At 37.5% G+C, this 21,650-nt stretch overlaps 1 protein-coding gene across 1 annotated transcript in view; it reads right to left on the minus strand.

Moving 5' to 3' along the window:
* BMPR1B (bone morphogenetic protein receptor type 1B) overlaps nucleotides 1-17,725 on the minus strand; it is a 382,378-nt gene extending 364,653 nt beyond the window's left edge. Inside the window, exon 1 of the mRNA XM_067736925.1 lies at nucleotides 17,548-17,725. The gene's annotated coding sequence lies outside the window, so the exon portion shown is untranslated. The remainder of the gene's footprint in view (nucleotides 1-17,547) is intronic.
* Between the last annotated feature and the right edge of the window lie 3,925 nt (nucleotides 17,726-21,650).

A 21,650-nucleotide genomic window follows, 5' to 3' on the forward strand; every position in this document is an offset into this window, starting at 1 on the left:
TTATATCATTGTCCATATGAAAAACTCACATACCTATCTAGTGCCTACAGAAAAAAGCAAAAAGCCTCAGTATGATCTGCAAAACCAGTCCAGACTATTGGGAAAGGCACACATCCCACATTTCCTCCCGAAACTGCCAAACTTCCAACCTTTCAAAACTAATTCCAGGATCCCAATCATGTCATGAACTGTCAAAACCTTCATCACTTTGCCCATGTTTTTCTTTGCCTTGAATACTCTAACCCTTTCTATTCCAGGCAAATACCAATTGATTATTCAAGGCCAAGATGATATGTTATCTTCTGTAAAAAAACTTCAGAAACTCCTTAAAAACATCAGTCGCTTCCTCCTTCACCGTTTCCTCTGTAATGGAATGGATTATGTGTTGAGTTCACAGACTAAGAGCTTCTCTCCCCAAACTGACTTTAAATTCTAGAGAACTAGGGAATAAATGTGTGCCAATCACACAACACACAGCTGGTGTCCAATAAATGTTCTGAGAAAATAAAACAACATCCTTTGTCAAGCAGACCACTGTCCTCTAGATATTGTTTCTATCATTCCTACAACATAAATTTTTGAACTATAAAAGTTAAATATTTTCAAGTTTTCAAACTGCACGAGGACTTTATGAGGACCCTTTACATCTCAAAACCTATAAATTCTATGGAAAAAATAAATTTCCACATCTCCGAATACGATAAAATTATGTTTATATGAAAACACTGGCACCATACTTCAGTAGAAAACTTTTTCTGGCACTCATTCACAGGGAGAAATAAATCATTTCCTTCTGCAAATGAATGTTATTGTGGGTGGGCCTTTTATACAGAGAAAATATTTTGATTCAAAGGTTCCCTCCCTGGCACTGGAGAAATTTGTCAGGACCAAGGTACTGAAGCTTAGCAGTTCTTAAACTTAGGAATTTTGTACTCAATCATTCAGTATGACCTTGATTTTTAGAAGAGCCATTAATTCTCTTAATAATCAGCCTAGATTGGAGAATAAAAGCCCTACTGGAGTCATTTTATTCATGCGTGAAAAGAAACAGTGATGAAAGAAGACTGAGTTGCAGTTGATTATCTATGGTTTAGCACATAGCTAAACTATATTTCTAGTTCCTTGCAGGTAGGTGAGGACCTATGTTTGAGTTCTAGTCAATGGGATGTGAGCAAAAGTATGTGCAGCACCTCCAGACCTGGCCCATAAGAACCTCCAATGTGCAATTTCCCTGGTCTCTCCTCTCAGTTCGCTTGAAGTACATAAGTACCATGGAAGCCATACATGGGAAATGATGGAGCCATAAAATCAGATCAGCTTGGGTCCTTGAATTATTAATCAAAGAACCATCTACTAGTCAGAAAACCTGTTCTGAACTTTATGTGACTAAGAAATATACTTCTATTTTTTCTAATGGTTGAGCACTCTACATTTTGAAATAACATCATTATGCAACAGTCAGCATTATTGTAACTAAATATACTCATTGAGTCTGAAAATAATTTGAGAACTTTAGTAAGTATCCAAGTCCCCTTTATTATGCTACCTTTTTCTCATTTCACAAGGAATCATATAAACATCTGATTTTTCCTTATAACCCGTAAATCTTCTACCCAATCTTCCTAACACTATGTTATGCACTGTAAAAGAATTTTACATTCAGATATTTGTATATTATACACAAATAATTAAGATGTTTGATCCCTGATTTATATATATAAAGCACATAAATATATAAAATTTACATGTAATATAGTTTATAAAATGAATGTATATTATATATTATACACAACATACATAATAATGATATCTGATTCCTGTTTTAAAGAATCATCCCAAACTAACTCAATTAGCATCAATTATCTACCCTACTACGTGCCTGAAGCCACTCAACACACAAGGGTGAAAACAACACAATGCACCGCAGGAGAACTGAATACCTGGCACATTTGTTCTCTCACTACATGTAATCAACAGCTTCAAGAAAAACAGTTTAGGTTCCAACTTTAGAGTAGAAGAGATTCAGATATGAAGTGTATTTTATCTATTTTAAAAACAGACTTTTTAACACTTCTTAATTTAAATGACAAATCAAATTGCATTTGGTTTGTCTCTGTGATGAAACATTTGATGTAGGCTTTCATGCCAATCTTGTTATATTCCTGACCTTGGGACAATAACGCAATTTGCTGCTAGTTTCCAGTCACACACCAAATTTACACCTTCTCCCCCTGCACTTAATTTCTAATCCTGGAAAATGACTAGACACTACTCCAAGAGACAGGAACAAAATGACTTGTTCAACTACTGGGAGTGATTGGTTATATAACTACTCAGAGTGTTACCAAGTTTATATGGTACTCATTTAAGACAGAATATGCCCAACAAGTGCTGAACAAACTGGAACAGGTCTTCAACACAAAAAAATAAAAATACTTTGGTTTGGAAGCAAATAAACACCAACGTATGAAATGATATGGGAACTTGACTCAAAAAGCTATATACCTTGAGTTGATAGATAGCAACAGCCTGCATAATTCTCTCTTCTTATCCCTGACAGTTTTGTTTTAAAGCACATAAGACAGGAAAAAAAAAAAAAAAAAGACTGTTCCATTTGGACCTCAGTCCATTGCCAACCTATTTTAGGGTCAAAAAAGCTATAAATTCAGCTGTTCCTCTGTGCTATTATACAGTTGCAAAACAACGGAGAGGTGGCACTGACGCACATACTTCCTTCCTTTCAAGAATTCAGGTTCTAAAGTAAAACAACAGCCACCTGAATCCCTCCTTCTCCCCACGGGCAAAGGCTTGGCTGTACTTCTGCCGCAGACCTTGGATGCTAGCAGAAACCAGATGGATATTTAGCTTGATGCAAAAGCACTTTTTCCTACAGTACAAAGTTGACTGGTATTCTTGAGTCCTTCTGATTCTTGGACACTGTTTCTGAAGAGTAAAGCAAATGTGTTTTAGAAAGAGAAGGAAAACAATTATTCATGCAAAGTACTGCTGCTCTTTTCTACAAGTTGGCAGGGAGGGGCTGTATAGTGTATACAAAAGGGAGGGAAAAAACATCAGTGCAAAGAAGCATTTAATAAGAATATTTAGTAATTAGTAATTGAGAAGAAAACAGCTATACTAGATATCTGTTGCTTATACTCTGACTCGCCAGCATGACGTTCAGAGACTTGAAAGTGATATCATCTGAAGCTTATACATAATAAAAGAACTGATGTGTTGTACATTTCTCAGAGTAACCTCATTTCAAGTAAACCTGTGGAGGTTTTTTTTTTTTAAAATTATAATGGTGTAAAGGAGGTGAAACTAGAAAGTGTTCAATGAGGACAATTGTATATGATGTCTTACCTACAAACAATATTCAAGCAACAAGCAATTAAGCTCCCCTCATGTGCCCAAGTACATTGTTACTCTCAAATTTGATTAAAATAGCATAAAAAGTAAACCAAAAAATATCAGTGGCCAAATGTATTTATAAACGTTGAACCATAGTAATAATCAAAGAAACGTAGAATTGGGTTTTTTTAAAATATCAAATTAGCAAAAACGTACGAAAATATAAGAAATGTCAATGCTGAAATGGTAAAATAAAACAGAAACTCTGACACACTGCCAGGGTTGACAAAAATAAGCACAATCCCTTCATATACTGATTTTGAAAGTCTATATCTAGAACCTTATAGTGTACATTTCTTTGAATCATTAAAATTCCACCTTTGGTAACTGGCCTAAGGCAAAATCATGACGATATAAAAAGCCATACGGCAAAAGTGTTCATCCCAACATGACTTCTAATAAAAAAATATGCAACCAAACTAAATGCCTAAAAGTATTGGACTGGCTGAGTGAATTACTGTATACCAGCAGGATGTAGCATTAAGTAGTCATTAAAGTTATAATTTTGTAATTTTGCTATATTATAAAATAATACAATAATTATGACCAACCCTAAATATGTGTGGAGAAAAAGGTGAAGACTAAAATACAAAAAATAGAGATTGATCAAGATGGAGACACAGCAGGATGTGGAACTCACCTCCCTCCCACGAATACATCAAAAATACATCTACTTGTGGAACAATTCTCACTGAAAACTAACTGGAAACTGTCAGAAAGACTCCTGTACAACCAAGGCTATCAGAAAGATTCACAGGTAATTGTATAGGAAGAAAAATACCTATACCCCTGGGAGGTGACTCAGAGGAAAAGGCAGAATACACAGGCAGAGACCCGCCTTGGGGAGTGAGCAATGAGAGCCGCAGATCGGGTGCCCCTGTCCTGGGATTTATACAGGGGAGACGAGCCCCCACGGCTGGTTGGAGAACTGCTGAGACAAAAAGGAAAACTGTGGGAAGCCTGGACTCCGCTCAGGAGGAGGACACACGCTGACTTCCCCCAGGCAGGGCAGAGAGGGTGGAAAGAGAGGTTGCCTGTGACTGCCTCAGCACACGCACCAGCCCAGGTGAAGAGAACGCTCCAGCCACGTATGCCATGTCACAGCGCGGCACTGGATCTAGGGCTGCTGCAAGTGGGGAGAAACCCCCGCCACAGTACACAGAGGCAACATGGTCCCAGGGCAGAGCCTGGGTGGGGCAACGGCAGCCATTACTGGTGCTCACTCAAGCAGTGCATCAAAGCAGCCCAGAACGCTGATGGAGACCAGTCTATCACAGCTCACAATCTGATACACATCAACAGTCTACACGGGCCCCACCTGCCCCGTAGCACAGCTCCACAACAGAGCAGGGGCAGCAGTGGCTGGGGGCAGTGATCAGCTGTAAGGGACAAAGGGGACCTGGACCACAGGCTGCGTCTAAGCCCAACTATGGAAACAACGGCAGGCGGCTGCACAAACAGTGCATCGGAGACCACTAGGACCTCTGACTGCAGCTGACATGAGCTCAGAGCCCACACAGGCCCCACAGTTCAGCACTCCCCTGTTCTGGGGCAAGGGTCCCACTCTGGAACAGGGGAAAACACGCTCAAAAGGAACAGAGCCGGCTCCAGCCAACCTGCAGGGCTTTTTGCTCCAGGAAATTGGGATCAGACCCCACCCTCATAGGGCAGTGATAGCCACTGAACAGAGAGGAAGTCCCACCTCACCCCCAGCACCAGCTCCAGCCCCTCCATCTCCAGCCACACCCCCTAGCAAGGTGACAGCTGCCAGCACACCCTGAGGAAAGACGTGACTTGCAACCATGTCAAACCCAGCTCTCCCACCAAAGGGACTGGACACATGCAGTCTCTATAGATACGTTCCCACATAAGAACCCCCCTTCAAGACCACAATAGGTAACTTTTCACCTAAATTCAAGCAAAATCAAAAGGCAGAGGAACTGCTCTCAACTAAAAGAGCAAGAGAAAGCCCCTGAAAAAATAATGAAACAGAAAAACAATTTACCAGATAAAGAACTCAAAGCACTGGTAATAAGAATGTTCGGGAAAAACCTGCAACCAAAATACTCTACCCAACAAGATTATCATTTAGAATCAAAGGAGAGATACAGAACTTCACAGAAAAACAAAAATTAAATGAGTTCATCAATGCTAAACCTACCCTAAAAGAAATGCTGAATGGTCTTCTCTAAGTGGAAAAGAAAAAAAACTCTATAGGAATGGTAAAATCCTACTAAGAAAAGCAAATATATAGTAAGGACTGAGGATCAACCACTTAAATAAGCCATTATGAAGATTAACAGACAAAAAACTGTAAAAGTAACTATAACTACAATAAACAGTGAAGGGATAGGGACTTCCTGGCAGCACAGTGGTTAAGAATCTGCCTGCCACTAGAGGGGACACAGGTTTGATCCCTGTTCCGGGAAGATCCCACATGCCACGGAGCAACTAAGCCTGTGTGCCACAACTACTGAGCCTGAGCTTTAGAGCCCAGGCTCCGCAACAAGAGAAGCTACCGCAGTGAGAAGCCCGCGCACCTCAATGAACAGTAGCCCCCGCTCGCGACAACTAGAGAAAGCCCACAAGTAGCAATGAAGACCCAACGCAGGCAATAAATAAAAAATTAATTTTAAAAAAATGAAATAAAAAGTTTTTAGAAAATAAATAAAGTGAAGGGATAAACATGAAGATATAAAATATGACATCAAAAACACAAAATGTGGGGAAGAGGAGTAAAAATGTAGATCTTTTAGACTGTGTGTGAACTTAAATGACTGCCAGTTTAAAACAAGTAGATATAGTTATAGGTCAACATATATGAACCGCATAGGAACCACAAACCAAACACCTACAAAAGATACACAAAAACTAAAAAAGGAAGGAATAGAAACATACTGCTATAGGAAATCATCAAAACACAAGGGAAGGTTCAAAAAGAAGAAATGAACAAAGAACTAAAAAAAAACGGAAAAGAAGTAATAAAATGGCAGTATGCACATACTTATCAATAATTACTTTAAATGTCAAAAGACATAGGGTGGAGTGTCCCTGTCCCCGTTCTAAGCCACAGCTGCCCCCCACCTCTGCAGGAGACCTTCCAACATCAGCAGACCTTCAAGATGGCAGAGGAGTAAGACGTGGAGATCACCTTCCTCCCCACAAATATATCAGAAATACGTCCACATGTGGAACACCTCCAACAGAACACCTACTGAATGCTGGCAGAAGACCTCAGACCTCCCAAAAGCCATGTGGCTGACAGGGTCTTCGTGCTCCGGCCGGATGTCAGGCCTGTTCCTCTGAGGTGGGAGAGCCAAGTTCAGGACATTGGTCCACCAGAGACCTCTCAGATCCATGTAATATCAAATGGCGAAAACTCTCCCAGAGATGTCCATCTCAACACTAAGACCCAGCTCGACTCAACGACCAGCAAGCTACAGGGCTGGACACCCTATGCCAAACAACGAGCAAGACAGGAACACAACCCCACACATTAGCAGAGAGGCTGCCTAAAATCATAATAAGGTCACAGACACCCCCCCAAACACAAGACCAGATGTGGTCCCGCTCACCAGAAGGACAAGATCCAACCTCATCCACCAGAACATAGGCACCAGTCCGCTCCACCAGGAATGCTACACAACCCACTAAACCAACCTTAGCCACTGGGGCAGACACCAAACAGAATGGGAACTACGAACATGCAGACGGCGAAAAGGAGATGCCGAAAACAGTTAAGATAAGCAAAATGAGAAGAGAGAGAAGCAAACAGCAGATGAAGGAGCAAAGTAAAAACCCACCAGACCAAACAAAAGAAGAGGAAATAGTCTACCTGAAAAAGAATTCCGAGTAATGATACTAAAATGATCCAAAATCTTGGAGATAGAATGGAGTAAAAACAAGAAACATGTAACAAGGACCTAGCAGAACTAAAGAGCAAACAAACAATGATGAACAGCACAATAAATGAAAGTTAAAATTCTCTAGACGTAATCAATAGCAAAATAACTGACGCAGAAGAACAGATAAGTGACTTGAAAGGTATAACAGTGGAAATAACTACCGCAGAGAAGAATAAAGAAAAAAGAATGAAAAGAATTGAGGACAGTCTCAGAGACCTCTGGGACAATATTAAACGCACCAACATTTAAATTATAGAGGTGCCAGAAGAAGGAGAGAAAAAGAAACAGACTGAGAAAATATATGAAGAAATTGTAGTTGAAAACTTCCCTAATATGGGAAAGGAAATAATCAAGTCAAGGAAGGGCAGAGTCTCCCATACAGGATAAATCCAAGGAGAAACACACCAAGACATATATTAACCAAACTATCAAAAATGAAATACAAAGAAAAAATGTTAAAAAGCAACAAGGGAAAAACAACAAATAACACACAAGGGAATCCCCATAAGGTTAACAGCTGATCTTTCAGCAGAAACTCTGCAGCCAGAAGGGAGTGGCAGGACATATTTAAAGTGATGAAAGGGAAAAACCTACAACCAAGATTACTCTACCCAGCAAGGATCTCATTCAGATTTGAGGGAGAAATTAAAACCTTTACAGACAAGCAAAAGCTAAGAGAATTCAGCACCACCAAACCAGCTTTACAACAAATGCTAAAGGAACTTCCCTAGGAGGGAAACACAAGAGAAGGATAAGACCTACAATAACAAACCCAAAACAATTAAGAAAATGGTACTAGGTACATACATATGCATAACTACCTTCAACGTAAATGGATTAAATGCTCCAACCAAAAGACACAGACTGGCTGAATGGCTACAAAAACAAGACTCATATATATGCCGTCTACAATAGACCCACTTCAGACCTAGAGACACATACAGACTGAAAGTGAGGGGATGGAAAAAGATATTCCATGCAAATGGAAATCAAAAGAAAGCTGGAGTAGCAATTCTCCTATCAGACAAAATTGACTTTAAAGACTATTACAAGAGACAAAGAAGGACACTACATAATGATCAAGGGATCAATCCAAGAAGAAGATATAACAATTGTAAATAGTTAGGCACCCAACACAGGAGCACCTCAATACATAAGGCAAATGTTAACAGCCATAAAAGGGGAAATTGACAGTAATGCAATAATAGTAGGGGACTTTAACACCCCACTTTCACCAATGGACAGATCAACCAAAATGAAAATAAATAAGGAAACACAAGCTTTAAATGATACATTAAACAAGATGGACTTAACTGATATTTATAGGACATTCCATCCATGAACACCAAAATACCGTTTCTTCTCAAGTGCTCATGGAACATTCTCCAGGATAGATCACAGACAGGTCTCAAATCAAGCCTTGGTAAATTTAAGAAAATTAAAATCATATCAAGTATCTTTTCCAACCACAACACTATGAGACTAGGTATCAATTACAGGAAAAAAAACCTGTAAAAAATACACACACATGGAGGCTAAACAATACACCACTAAATAACTAAGAGATAACTGAAGAAATCAAAGAGGAAAACAAAAAATACCTAGAAACAAATGACAATGAAAACATGATGATCCAAAACCTATGGGATGCAGCAAAAGGAGTATTAAGAGGAAAGATTATAACAATACAATCCTACCTCAAGAAACAAGAAACATCTCAAATAAACAACCTAACATTACACGTAAAGCATTTAGAGAAAGAAGAACAAAAATATCCCAAAGTTAGCAGAAGGAAAGAAATCATAAAGATCAGATCAGAAATAAATGAAAAAGACATGAAGGAAACAGTTGCAAAGATCAATAAAAGTAAAAGCTGGTTCTTTGAGAAGATAAACAAAATTGATAAACCGTTAGCCAGACTCATCAAGTAAAAAAGGGAGAAGACTCAAATCAATACAATTAGAAATGAAAAAGAAGAAGTAACAACTGACACTGCAAAAATACAAAGGATCATGAGAGATTACTACAAGCAACTACAGGCCAATAAAATGGACAACCTGGAAGAAATGGACAAATTCTTAGAAAAGCACAACCTGCCAGGACTGAACCTGGAAGAAACAGAAAATATAAACAGACCAATCACAAGCACTGAAATTGAAACTGTGATTAAAAATCTTCCAACAAACAAAAGCGCAGGACCAGATGGATTCACAGGCAAATTCTATCAAACATTTAGAGAAGAGCTAACACCTATCCTTTTCAAACTCTTCCAAAATATAGCAGAGGGAGAAACACTCCCAAACTCATTATACAAGGCCACCATCATCTTGATACCAAAACCAGACAAAGATGTCACCAACAGAGAAAACTACAGGCTAATATCACTGATGAACATAGATGCAAAAATATTCAACGAGATACTAGCAAACAGAATCCAACAGCACATTAAAAGGATCATACACCATGATCAAGTGGGGTTTATCCCAGGAATACAAGGTTTCTTCAACATACACAATTCAATCAATGTGATACACCGTATTAAGAAACTGAAGGAGAAAAGCCGTATGATCAACTCAATAGATGCAGAAAGAGCTCTTGACAAAATTCAACACCCATTTATGATAAAAATACCCTTCAGAAAGTAGGCATAGAGGGAACTTATCTCAACATAATAAAGGTCATATATGACAAACCCACAGCCAACATTGTTCTCAAAGGTGAAAAACTGAAACCATCTCCTCTAAGATCAGGAACAAGACAAGGTTGCCCACTCTCACCACTATTATTCAACATAGGTTTGGAAGTTTTAGCCACAGCATTAGAGATGAAAAAGAAATACAAAGAATACAAATTGGAAAAGAAGAAATAAAGCTGTCACTGTTTGCAGATGACATGACACTATACATACAAAATCCTAAAGATGCTACCAGAAAACTACTAGAACTAATCAATGGATTAGGTAAAGTAGCAGGATACAAAATTAATGCACAGAAATCTCTTGCATTCCTACACAGTAATGATGAAATATCTGAAAGAGAAATTAAGGAAACACTTCCATTTATCACTGCAACTAAAAGAATAAAAATACCTAGGAATAAACCTACCTCAGGAAGACAAAAGACCTGTATGTAGAAAATTATAAGACACTGATGAAAGAAATTAAAGGTGATACAAGCAGATGGAGAGATACACCATGTTCTTGGATTGGAAGAATCAACATTGTGAAAATGACTACACTACCCAAAGCAATTTACAGATTCAATGCATCCCTATCAAACTACCAATGGCATTTTTCACAGAACTACAACAAGAAATTTCACAATTTGTATAGAAACGTAAAAGACCCCGAATAGCCAAAGCAATCTTCAGAAAGAAAAAGAGAGCTGGAGGAATCAGGCTCCCAGACATCAGACAATACTACAAAGCTACAGCAATCAAGACAGTATGGTACTGGCACAAAAACAGATATATAGATCAATGCAACAGGACAGAAAGCTCAGAGATAAACCCACGCACCTATGGTCACCTTACATTTGATAAAGGAGGCAAGAATATACAATGGAGAAAAGACAGCCTCTTCAATAAGTGGTGCTGGGAAAAGTGGACAGCTACATGCAAAAGAATGAAATTAGAACACTGCCTAACACCATACACAAAAATAAACTCAAAATGGATTAAAGACCTAAATGTAAGGCCAGACACTAGAAAACTCTCAGAGGAAAACAGGCATAACACTATGATATAAATCACAGCAAGATCCATTTTGACCCACCTCCTAAAGAAATGGAAATGAAAACAAAAATAAACAAATGGGACCTAGTGAAACTTAAAAGCTTTTGCACAGCAAAGGAAAACATAAACAAGACGAAAAGACAACCCTCATAATGGTAGGAAGTATTTGCAAATGAAGCAACTGACAAAGGATTAATCTCCAAAATTTACAAGCAGCTCATGCAGCTCAATATGAAAAAAACAAACAACCCAATCCAAAAATGGGCAGAACACTTAGACATTTCTCAAAAGAAGATATACAGATTGCCAACAAACACACAAAAGGATGCTCAACATCACTAATCATTAAGAGAAATGCAAATCAAAACTATAATGAGGTATCACCTCACACCGGTTAGAATGGCCATCATCAAAAAATGTACAAACAATAAATGCTGGAGAGGGTGTGGAGAAAAGGGAATCCTCTTGCACTGCTGGTAGGAATGATAATTGATACAGTCACTATGGAGAACAGTATGGAGGTTCCTTAAAAAACTAAAAATAGAACTACCATACGACCCAGCAATCTCACTACTGGGCATATACCCTGAGAAAACCATAATTCAAAAAGAGTCATGTACCACAATGTTCATTGCAGCTCCATTTACAATAGCCAGGACATGGAAGCAACCTAAGTGTCCATGGACAGATGAATGGATAAAGAAGATGTGGCACATATATACAATACAATACTACTCAGCCATAAAAAGAAATGAAATTGAGTTACTTGTAGTGAGGTGGATGGACCTAGAGTCTGTCACACAGAGTGAAGTTAGTCAGAAAGAGAAAAACAAATGCCATATGCTAACACATATATATGGATTCAAAGAAAAAAATTGGTTCTGAAGAACCTAGGGGCAGGACAGGAATAAAGATGCAGACGTAGAGAATGGACCTGAGGACATGGGGAGGGGGAAGTGTAAGCTGGGATGAAGTGAGAGAGTGGCATGGGCATATATACACTACCAAATGTAAAACAGACAGCTAGTGGGAAGGAGCCACATAGCACAGGGCGATCAGCTCGGTGCTTTGTGACCACCTACAGGGGTGGGACAGGGAGGGTGGGAGGGAGACGCAAGAGGGAGGAGATATGGGGATATATGTATGCATAGCTGATTCACTTTGTTATAAAGCAGAAACTAACACACCATTGTAAAGCAATTATACTCCAATAAAGATGTTAAAAAAATTTTTAATTAAAAAAATGAAAAAATAAAAAGGACATAGAGTGGCTAATTGAATTAAAAAAGCAAGACCCATATATACACTGCCTACATGAGACTCAGTTCAGAGCTAAAAACGTTCACAGACTTAAAGTGAGGAGATGAAAAAAGATATTTCATGTAAACAGTAACAATAAGAAAGCGGGAGTAGAGATACTCACATTAGACAAAATAGACTGTAAAACAAAGGCTATAACAAAAGACAAAGAAGGGGACTATAGAATAATGAAGGGATCCATACAAAAAGAGGATATTCTTCTCATTAACACATATTCACCTCATACAGCAACACCTAAATTTATAAAGCAAATACTAACAGGCAGAATGGGAGAAATTGACAACAATACAATAATAGTAGAGGACTTTAACACCTCACTTACATCAATGGACAGGTCATCCAGAGAGAAAATCATTAAGGCAACAGGGGTCTTAAATGACACAACAGACCAGTTGGACTTAATAGATATCTAAAAAACATTACATCCCAAAATGGCAGAATATACATTCTTTTCAAGTGCACATAGAACATTCTACAGGACAGATCACATGCTAGGCCACAAGTCTCAACAAATTTAGGAGGATAAAAATTACATCAAGCATTTTTTCCTATCACAATGGCATGAAACTAAAAATCAAGTACAGAAGAAAAAATGGGAAAAGAAGAAACACGTGGACACTAAACAATATGCTACTTAAAAACCGACGCGTGAATGAAGAAATCAAAGAGGAAACAAGAAAATAGCTCAAGACCAATGAAAACTGAAACACACCACACCAAAATCTATGGGATGCAGCAAGAGTAGCTTTAAGAGGGATGTTTATAGAGATATAAGCCTTCCTCAAGAAACAAGAAACATCACAAACAACCTAACCTACCACCTAAAGGAATTAGAAAAAGAAGAACAAACAAAGCCCTAGAAGAAAGGAAATAATAAAAGTCAGGGAGGAAATAAAGACAATAAACAATAGAAAACATCAATGAAACTAAGAGCCGGTTTTTTGAAAAGATAAACAAAATTGATAAACCTTTAGCCAGGATCACCAGAAGAAAACAGAAAGGACCAAATAAACAAACACAAAATAATAATAATAAATGAAAGAGGAGAAACAACAACCAATACCACAGAGATACAAAAAATCATAAGAGAATACTATGAACAGTTATGTGCCAATAAATTGGACAATCTAGAAGAAATGGACAAATTTCTAGAAACATACAATCTGTCAAGACTGAATCAAGAAGAAACAATTTGAACAGACTGATCACTAACAGTAAAACTGAATTTGTAATTTAAAAAATCACAGAAGTTCAGGACCTGATAGCCTCACTGGGGAATTCTATCAAACATATAAAGAACTTACACTTATCCTTCTCAAACTATTCCAAAAAAATTAAAGAGGAAGGAACACTCCCAAAATCATTTTATGAGGCCCCCATTACCTTGATATCAAAAAGAGACAAAGACACTATGAAAACAAAATTATAGGCCAATATCTTTGATGAATATCGATGCAAAAACCCTCAAAACAATATTAGCAAACCTAATCCAGCAATATATAAACAGGATGATATACCATGATCAAGTGGGATTTATTTCAGGGACACAAGGATGGACATAAAGGATGGACATAAAGCAATCCATGTGATACACCACATTAACAAAAGGGTAAAAATCACATGACCATCTCAATAGATGCAAAGAAAGCAGTTGACAATATGCAACATCCATTTATGATTAAAATATATATCAAAGCTGGTGCAGAGGGAACATATCTCAACATAATAAAGACTATTTATGACAAACCCATAGCTCACATCATACTCAATAGTGAAAAACTGAAAGCCTTTCCTGTAAATTCAGGAATAAGACAAGGATGCCCACGCTCATCACTTCCATTTAACATAGCATTAAAAGTCCTATACTATACATAGAAAATCCTAAAGATGCTACCACAAAACTACTAGAGCTAATCAATGAATTTGGTAAAGTCACAGGATACAAGTTAATATACAGAAATCTTTTGCATTTCTATACACTAACCTGAACTATCAGAAAAAGAAATTAAGGAAACAATCCTATTTACCAAAAGAAAAAAATACAACAAAAGAATAAAATACCTAGGAATAAACCTACTTAAGGAGGCAAAAGACCTGAACTCCAAAAACTATAAGACACTGATGAAAGAAACTGAAGACACAAACAGATGGAAAGATATACTGTGTTCTTGAATTGGAAGACTCAGTATTGTTAAAATGACCATACTACCTACGGCAATCTACAGATTCAATACATCCCTATCAAAATACCAATCTCACTTTTTACAAAACTAGAACAAAGAGTTTTAAAATTTATATGGAAACACAAAAGACCCCCCAATTCCCAAAACAATCCTGAGAAAGAGCTAGAAGGGTCACATCCACTGACTTCAGACTACACTATAAAGCTACAGTAATCAAAACAGTATGGTCCTGCAAAAAACAGACACACAGATCAATGGAACAGGATAGAAAGCCCAGAAATAAACCCATGCACCTATGGTCAATCAATGACAAAGGAGGCAAGAATATACAATGGAGAAAAGACAGCCTCTTCAATAAATGGTGTTGGGAAAACTGGACAGCTACATGTAAAAGAATGAAATTAGAACATTCCCTAATACCATATACAAAAATAAACTCAAAATGGAATAAAGACCTAAATGTAAGATCTGAAGCCATGAAACTCCTAGAAGGGAACATAGGAAGAACACTAACATAAATCACAGCAATGTTTTTTTTTTGATCCATCTCCTGAAGTAAAGTAAATAAAAGCAAAAATAAACAAATGGGACCTAATCAAGCTTAAAAGCTTTTGCACAGCAGAAGAAATCACCAACAAAACGAAAAGACAACCAACTGAATAGGAAAAAATATTTGCAAATGATATGACCAACAAAGGGTGAATATCCAAAATATACAAACAATTCATACAACTCAAATCAAAGAACAACCCAATCAAAAAATGGGCAGAAGACCTGAATGGACATTTTTCATAAAAAGACATACAGATGGCTAACAATCACATGTAAAGATGTGCAACATGGCTAGCAGAGAAATGCACACCAAAACCATAATGAGATATCACCTCACACCTGTCAGAATGGCTATCATCAAAAAGTCTCCAAATAACAGATGTTGGAGAAAGTGTGAAGAAAAGGAAGTTTTTCCAATTTTTCCAATTACACTGTTGGTGGGAATGTAAATTGATACAGCCACTATGGAGAACAGTATGGAGGTTCCTTAAAAAACCAAAAATAGGACTACCATATGACCCAGCAATTGCAGTCTGGGGTATATATATACAGAAAAAAATTAAAACGCTAATTCAAAAAGATACATTCACCCCAATGTTCATAGCAGCACTATTTATAATAGCTAAGATCTGAAAGGAACCCTAGTGTCCACCAACAAACGAATGGATAAAGATGTGATACATGTATACACAATGGAATATTACTGAGCCATAGAAGAGAATGAAATTCTGCCATTTGCAGCAATGTGAATGGACCTAGAGAATAGTATGCTTAGTGAAATAAGTCAGAGAAAGCCAAATGTTTGATATCACTGATATGTGGAATCTAAAAAATAAAACAGACGAATGTATATAAAAAAGAGACAGACTCACAGATACAGGAAACAAACTAGCTGTTACCAGTGGGGAGACGGATGGAGTGAGGGGCAAAACAGGGGTATGGGACAAAGAGATAAAGACTACTATGTATAAAATAGATGAGCAACAGTGATATACTGTACAGCATAAGGAATTATAGCTGTTATTCTGTAATAACTTAATGGAGTGTAATATATGAAATACTGAATTACAACAGAAATTAATAATATGTTGTAAATCAAGTATACTTCAATAAAATTTTTTTTAAATAAACTATCTATAAAATACTAGTTGTTTTCTTTGTGTAATAGGCCGTGAGTAATTTTTGTAATTTTCTGTAAACTCCAAATTTTTATATTGGGTATACAATGCCTGTACAGCAAAGAAAATGCAAAACCTTTATAATAGCATTAACAACAAATATGTTCATTCAATTTTAGAAATGCTACAAAGTAACAATCACAAATAACTACAAAACATTATAAGTAGTAATACAATGTTGCAATGAAAATATGTTACCTTTATTATTTCAAATGCTGAAGCAGTATAAAACAAAGTTCCATTAAATATAATGCTGGATCCATACTGAATTTACTTCCTAGTCTCCACAGATTACAAAACATCATGTTACTCTCTCTAGTTACAATATCCCAGGTATGGCTGACACATCCATGGGATTTACTGTTATCAGATCTCACTCTCTGAAGTTAAATCATTCTTAATTACCTAAGTGTGATTCATTTCCTAAGTTAATTGATTTACAACCAAAAGTACATTCACAATCTCTCTCTACTAGATTCTCACCTACCTCCCTCCCTTCCCCCTCCCCCTCTCTGGTGGCTTACGAAATAAAACACAGGCAATTATAATAAAAAATCATACCAAAATTTTTATATCAAGTCTGATTCTTTTAATATATATGACTTTCATTATAATATATAATATTGTAATACACAAATAACTAGCATCTAGTATTTACTATTCCTTATAACTTACTTAATAATGTCTTTAATAAGGAACATCAATCGCTAATAATGTAAAATTCCGCATGTAGTAATAAAGTTGCCAGATTTAGCCAATAAAAATACAAGATATGGGCTTCCCTGGTGGCGCAGTGGTTGAGAGTCCGCCTGCCGATGCAGGGAACACGGGTTCGTGGCCCGGTACGGGAAGATCCCACATGCCATGGAGCGGCTGGGCCCGTGAGCCACGGCTGCTAAGCCTGCGCGTCCGGAGCCTGTGCTCCGCAATGGGAGAGGCCACAACAGTGAGAGGCCCGCGTACCGCAAAAAAACAAAAAAAAACAAACAAAAAAAAGACACTCAGTTAAATCAGAATTTCAGGTAAACATGACTGATTTAGTATAAGTATGTCCCATGCAATATCTGAGACAAATTCATAGTAAAAATGTATTCGTTGTTGATCTGAGATTCAAGTTTAACTAGGTATCCTGTATTTTACCTGGCAGCCCTAGAAGTAATGAAGAGATTATTAAAGCGTTGGAAGCAAAACTAACTGAGTTATTTACATTTTGACCTGCAGTACAGTAAAAGAATATAAAGGAGGGAAATGTGTAGAAGGAATTACCAGTTACTGGTGCAGTAACCTCCACATGAACTGCACTGGGCAGCTGGCATGTCGAATGATCCATTTCATTCTCACCCAAACCCTGTAAGATAGGTATTACCCTTATTGTACAATTGAGGAAACAGAGCCTCTGTGAGCTTAAGTAACTAGTTTAAAGTCCAGCAGCTAATAGTCTACTACAAACAATGGGGTATACAGTCAAAGTGAATGACTGAGCCAACTAATGAATTCTGTTCCAACTCCCAGCTATGATGCAGAAGAATGTTAACTCCAGACCTGACATATAGAAACTCACTATCAACACTGACTGAATTCACTGAATATTGTTAAAAGTGCCTTGACTCAGCCTGAATTTAAGTTGTATTACATGTACACTCCCTTGAGATCAACTTGACACAATAAGGAGACGATCTCATTTAGATAATAAGAGGTTGGTTTTCTCAAATAAAGCTAAAGTGGACTACACTTAGAAGTCACCTCAGAAAATGTATTGCTTGGAAAATATATGTTGACTTGCACTGGATTCTCATATGTACAGTTATGGCTATATCCAGGCAGTGAAAGTATCAGATGAATGTACTGTAAAAGAATTGAGAGTGTCTTAATTATATGGAAAAACTTCCTCCCTTATACTATTACTGGCAACAATTCTCCAGATCTATATTTATTCATTCATTTATTTTCTATATAACTTTTCAGCTGCTACTATGTGTTAAAATCTGGAGATTTCAGCATAAAGAATAAAAAATTAAGGACAAAATTTAACAGATGTATTTATTCCCAGGGCATTTTAGGTTAAAAGCCAAGGTTTTGCCACAATCTCCATCTCCATCCACATTCCTTTCCCAGTTTCCACACTACTCCCCATAGTAACTTTCCTACCCCCATCAAAGCAATATAATTATTCTGTGACTTTTCTATTTAAAACCCTTTTTAATTTCTGGGAACAATAATGTAAGTATGATTTATAACTGCATTATAAATTCATTCCATTGTGGCTCATAAATACAAATTACTCCAATTGGGGGACAAAAGCCTTCTGCAATAAAGTTGTAGTGAAGTTGTAGCTTTCATTTATCGTCAGTCACAAAACACTCCTATCTTCAAAATAAATTAAAAGTTGAGGCTGTTCCTCCACATATTTATAAGTTTTGTAAATATACTTCCTTTCAGTGAATAAAATATATACAGACAATGGGGAATTTAACTTCCACAATGTGCATCTGGTTTAAGATCTTAAAAGGAGTCAGATTCCTTGAGTTACAGTGTAATGTTTCAAACAAAAACAAAGTTACCTAAAATGTTAAATTATCATTCAGCTTACCAAAAGTAAAATTATATTTTACTGCTCACTACAGAATCTTAAAATTGTTATTTAACTTCTCTGAGCCTCATTTCTCTGGTTTGATATATGGTATATAGAGGTACTGGCTTAGTCTCTTCCAGCTCCAAAATTTTTTGTCTTTAATTCTGTAAGTCTCAATCTATCTTTTTATCAGGCACAGCATCTTTTTTCTTCATTTTGTAGATCACAGAAGAACTCTAAAATAAGCATATTAGTTGGTATATTACTTCAGACAAGTGTATATCCTGGATATTTCTGTCTATAGTGAATTCTAGAATTATATAAACATAAATATTATTAATATTATACTCCTCATCTACAGAAAGCTGATGCAGAAGTGGTCCCAAATGAATCTGTTTGCCTGTAGCCAAATGAAACAAAATTTCAGAGTCTCACAATTGGGAGAGAAAACTAACTGGCTCTAACAAAAGGCTCACTGCTTAGGCATACGTATTATGAAGCAGTTTCCACATCACGTAAGCTACTTCCCCGAAAAAATACTTCACAAAGAAAATGATTTCTACCTGGAGTTCAGTTCAAAGCAAATATTAGGTGAACAGGTTTAAAATACAGATTTACTTTGAAAAATACCTTCATTAGAGGTTCAGTAATGGTCCTTGGCAAAAAAGCATTACAAAGCAAGTTGTATAAACAGCCGTTCAAGTCTCTGGTTTCTCTTTGGTTTTAGGCTTGAACTGGGATGGCCATGACCATGCCCTGAATTTAGGTCAACCATGGCTAAAAGCTGTTTTCCACTAAGAATCAGTAGGTATTTAACGATTTTTTTAAGCTTCATGGTTAAAACTTAACAGATACTTTTTATATGCAGGACTTTTCAGAACCTTTAATAAGCTAATATTTGTTGTGACTCTCTTAAGAGGCAGATATCCTCTTTGGCCATACATTCCTTTTGGAAGGAATCATTTTACACATGCTATTAACTAATCACAGGATAGAGCTTGGAAAATCTGGTTCAAAGAACCTGGGTCAGTTTTCTGAGTCACTTTTTTACCACTTGTGACAAAAAACACTCTGAAATGTTAATGTGCTTTTTTTTTTTTTTTAACCTTTGGACTTTTTGAGCACATGACCTTTTCCCAAATCTGCCCCATGCTTACAGCTTGGGGTGATTAAGATTTATCATAGAATAACTGCAAATGCAAAGACCAAGAGAGAAGAAATTTTCAACTTCTAACATTCAGAAAATAAGATTTTGCAGTAAAACAAGAGGCTTGTAAATCAAGTTGTTATCTTGACGGAAGATTATCCTTCCTTTGCCATCTTTGCTCAGCTGAACTATAGACTCCTACCTAAGGAAGACCTGAGAGGAAAAGGAAGAATCCTGCCTGTTTTTGACACTGAAAGAATTGTAGGAAAAGAAGGGGAGGGAGGCACTGAGATGAGTAGACATGTCAATTCCTTTTTACTTCTCATGGTCCCACTCTGCTCACAAGCTTCTTTCTCCATAAGGACCTGGGTGGAGCCGTATCAAAGTAAACCACTGGCAGGCAGGGGATCACTGAGGTTTAGCTTTCCTGAACTGTGAGGGGTAGACCAGATGCAGATGTAGTTATGAATCTGACCAAGAAGCTTCTCAGAGGGAGATCACTGCCATAAATTGAGGTAGCTCTGGAACTACGTCTGCAGGGTGGACTTCTCAGGACATGACCAAGTGGGTGTCACAGCCAGGGTTCCATGGTCCAGCAAAAGCCAAGGAGAAGACCGGAGTCACCCAGTGTGTACCCCCTGAGAGATATTGTTTTAAATGGACCTTGAGTTCATCAGTCACAAGCATGAGCACTGTAGGTCAATGAGGCATTCAGCAACCAGGGAATCAAGAGACGCTGCCCCACAGATAAGGGCAATGGACAATGGGCACGAGGCAAGTAACTCTGCCCCACCCACTATCCTGTACACCTCGCCATCTTGGAGAAGTGCTAGGAAGAAGGGTGACATACCTGAGAGATAAGCGATGTTTCCTGGAGAGAAGTATTATTACCCAAGGATATTGTTTATATTATAAACTCAAACTACTTTTAATCTAGACTGGCTTTAATGGTTGTTTTGCCTTCTAAGCAACGAGTAAATGAGCCTTACTAGAAAGACCATATCACTTACATATAAAATAATGCACACATTTCTCTGCATATCTGAGTTATAACGGGTGGGTTTTACTCCCCCAGGAAAAATTTTCCTCTAATCCTATCAGAACTTCCACTACAACCCTCAATATGGCATCAGTTCTAGGTCTAAGCTATTGTCTTCTGTATAGCACATCTAAGTAAATCCTACCATCCCTCAAAGTTCAGTTCAAATCCCACATTTATCACAAAGTCTTCTACTTTTACCTCACTCATCTCTCTTCTCACTGACCTCCTTGGACAAAGATAATTTTAGGCAAGATGGTTGAACTCCTGAGATGACAATGATCCCTTTAAAAAAACACGGAGGAGTTTCCCCAAGTAGCAGAGTGTACCTAGCTCCTGAGCCTCCAGGCCCCTCACCAGCCCTGCTGCCAAGGAACAGTTCTGTCATAATCATAGGGCAGACCAATGTTGACACAAATGCTTGGGATTCAGCCAGAACCAATGACCTGGAAAAAGCAGGAAGTCAAACATCCAATAAACGGGATGTCTACAGCATCTGTCTCTCACCACAATTAGAGGAGGCAACCATGACATCTATAACCTAATACAAAACATTTCTTGCCTGCAGGGAAAGTGTTCCTCCCAGCTAAAAACAAACAAAATCACTTTTG

The sequence above is a fragment of the Pseudorca crassidens genome, chromosome 4, assembly GCF_039906515.1.
Source record: "Pseudorca crassidens isolate mPseCra1 chromosome 4, mPseCra1.hap1, whole genome shotgun sequence".
In the NCBI taxonomy this organism is placed as follows: domain Eukaryota; kingdom Metazoa; phylum Chordata; class Mammalia; order Artiodactyla; family Delphinidae; genus Pseudorca; species Pseudorca crassidens.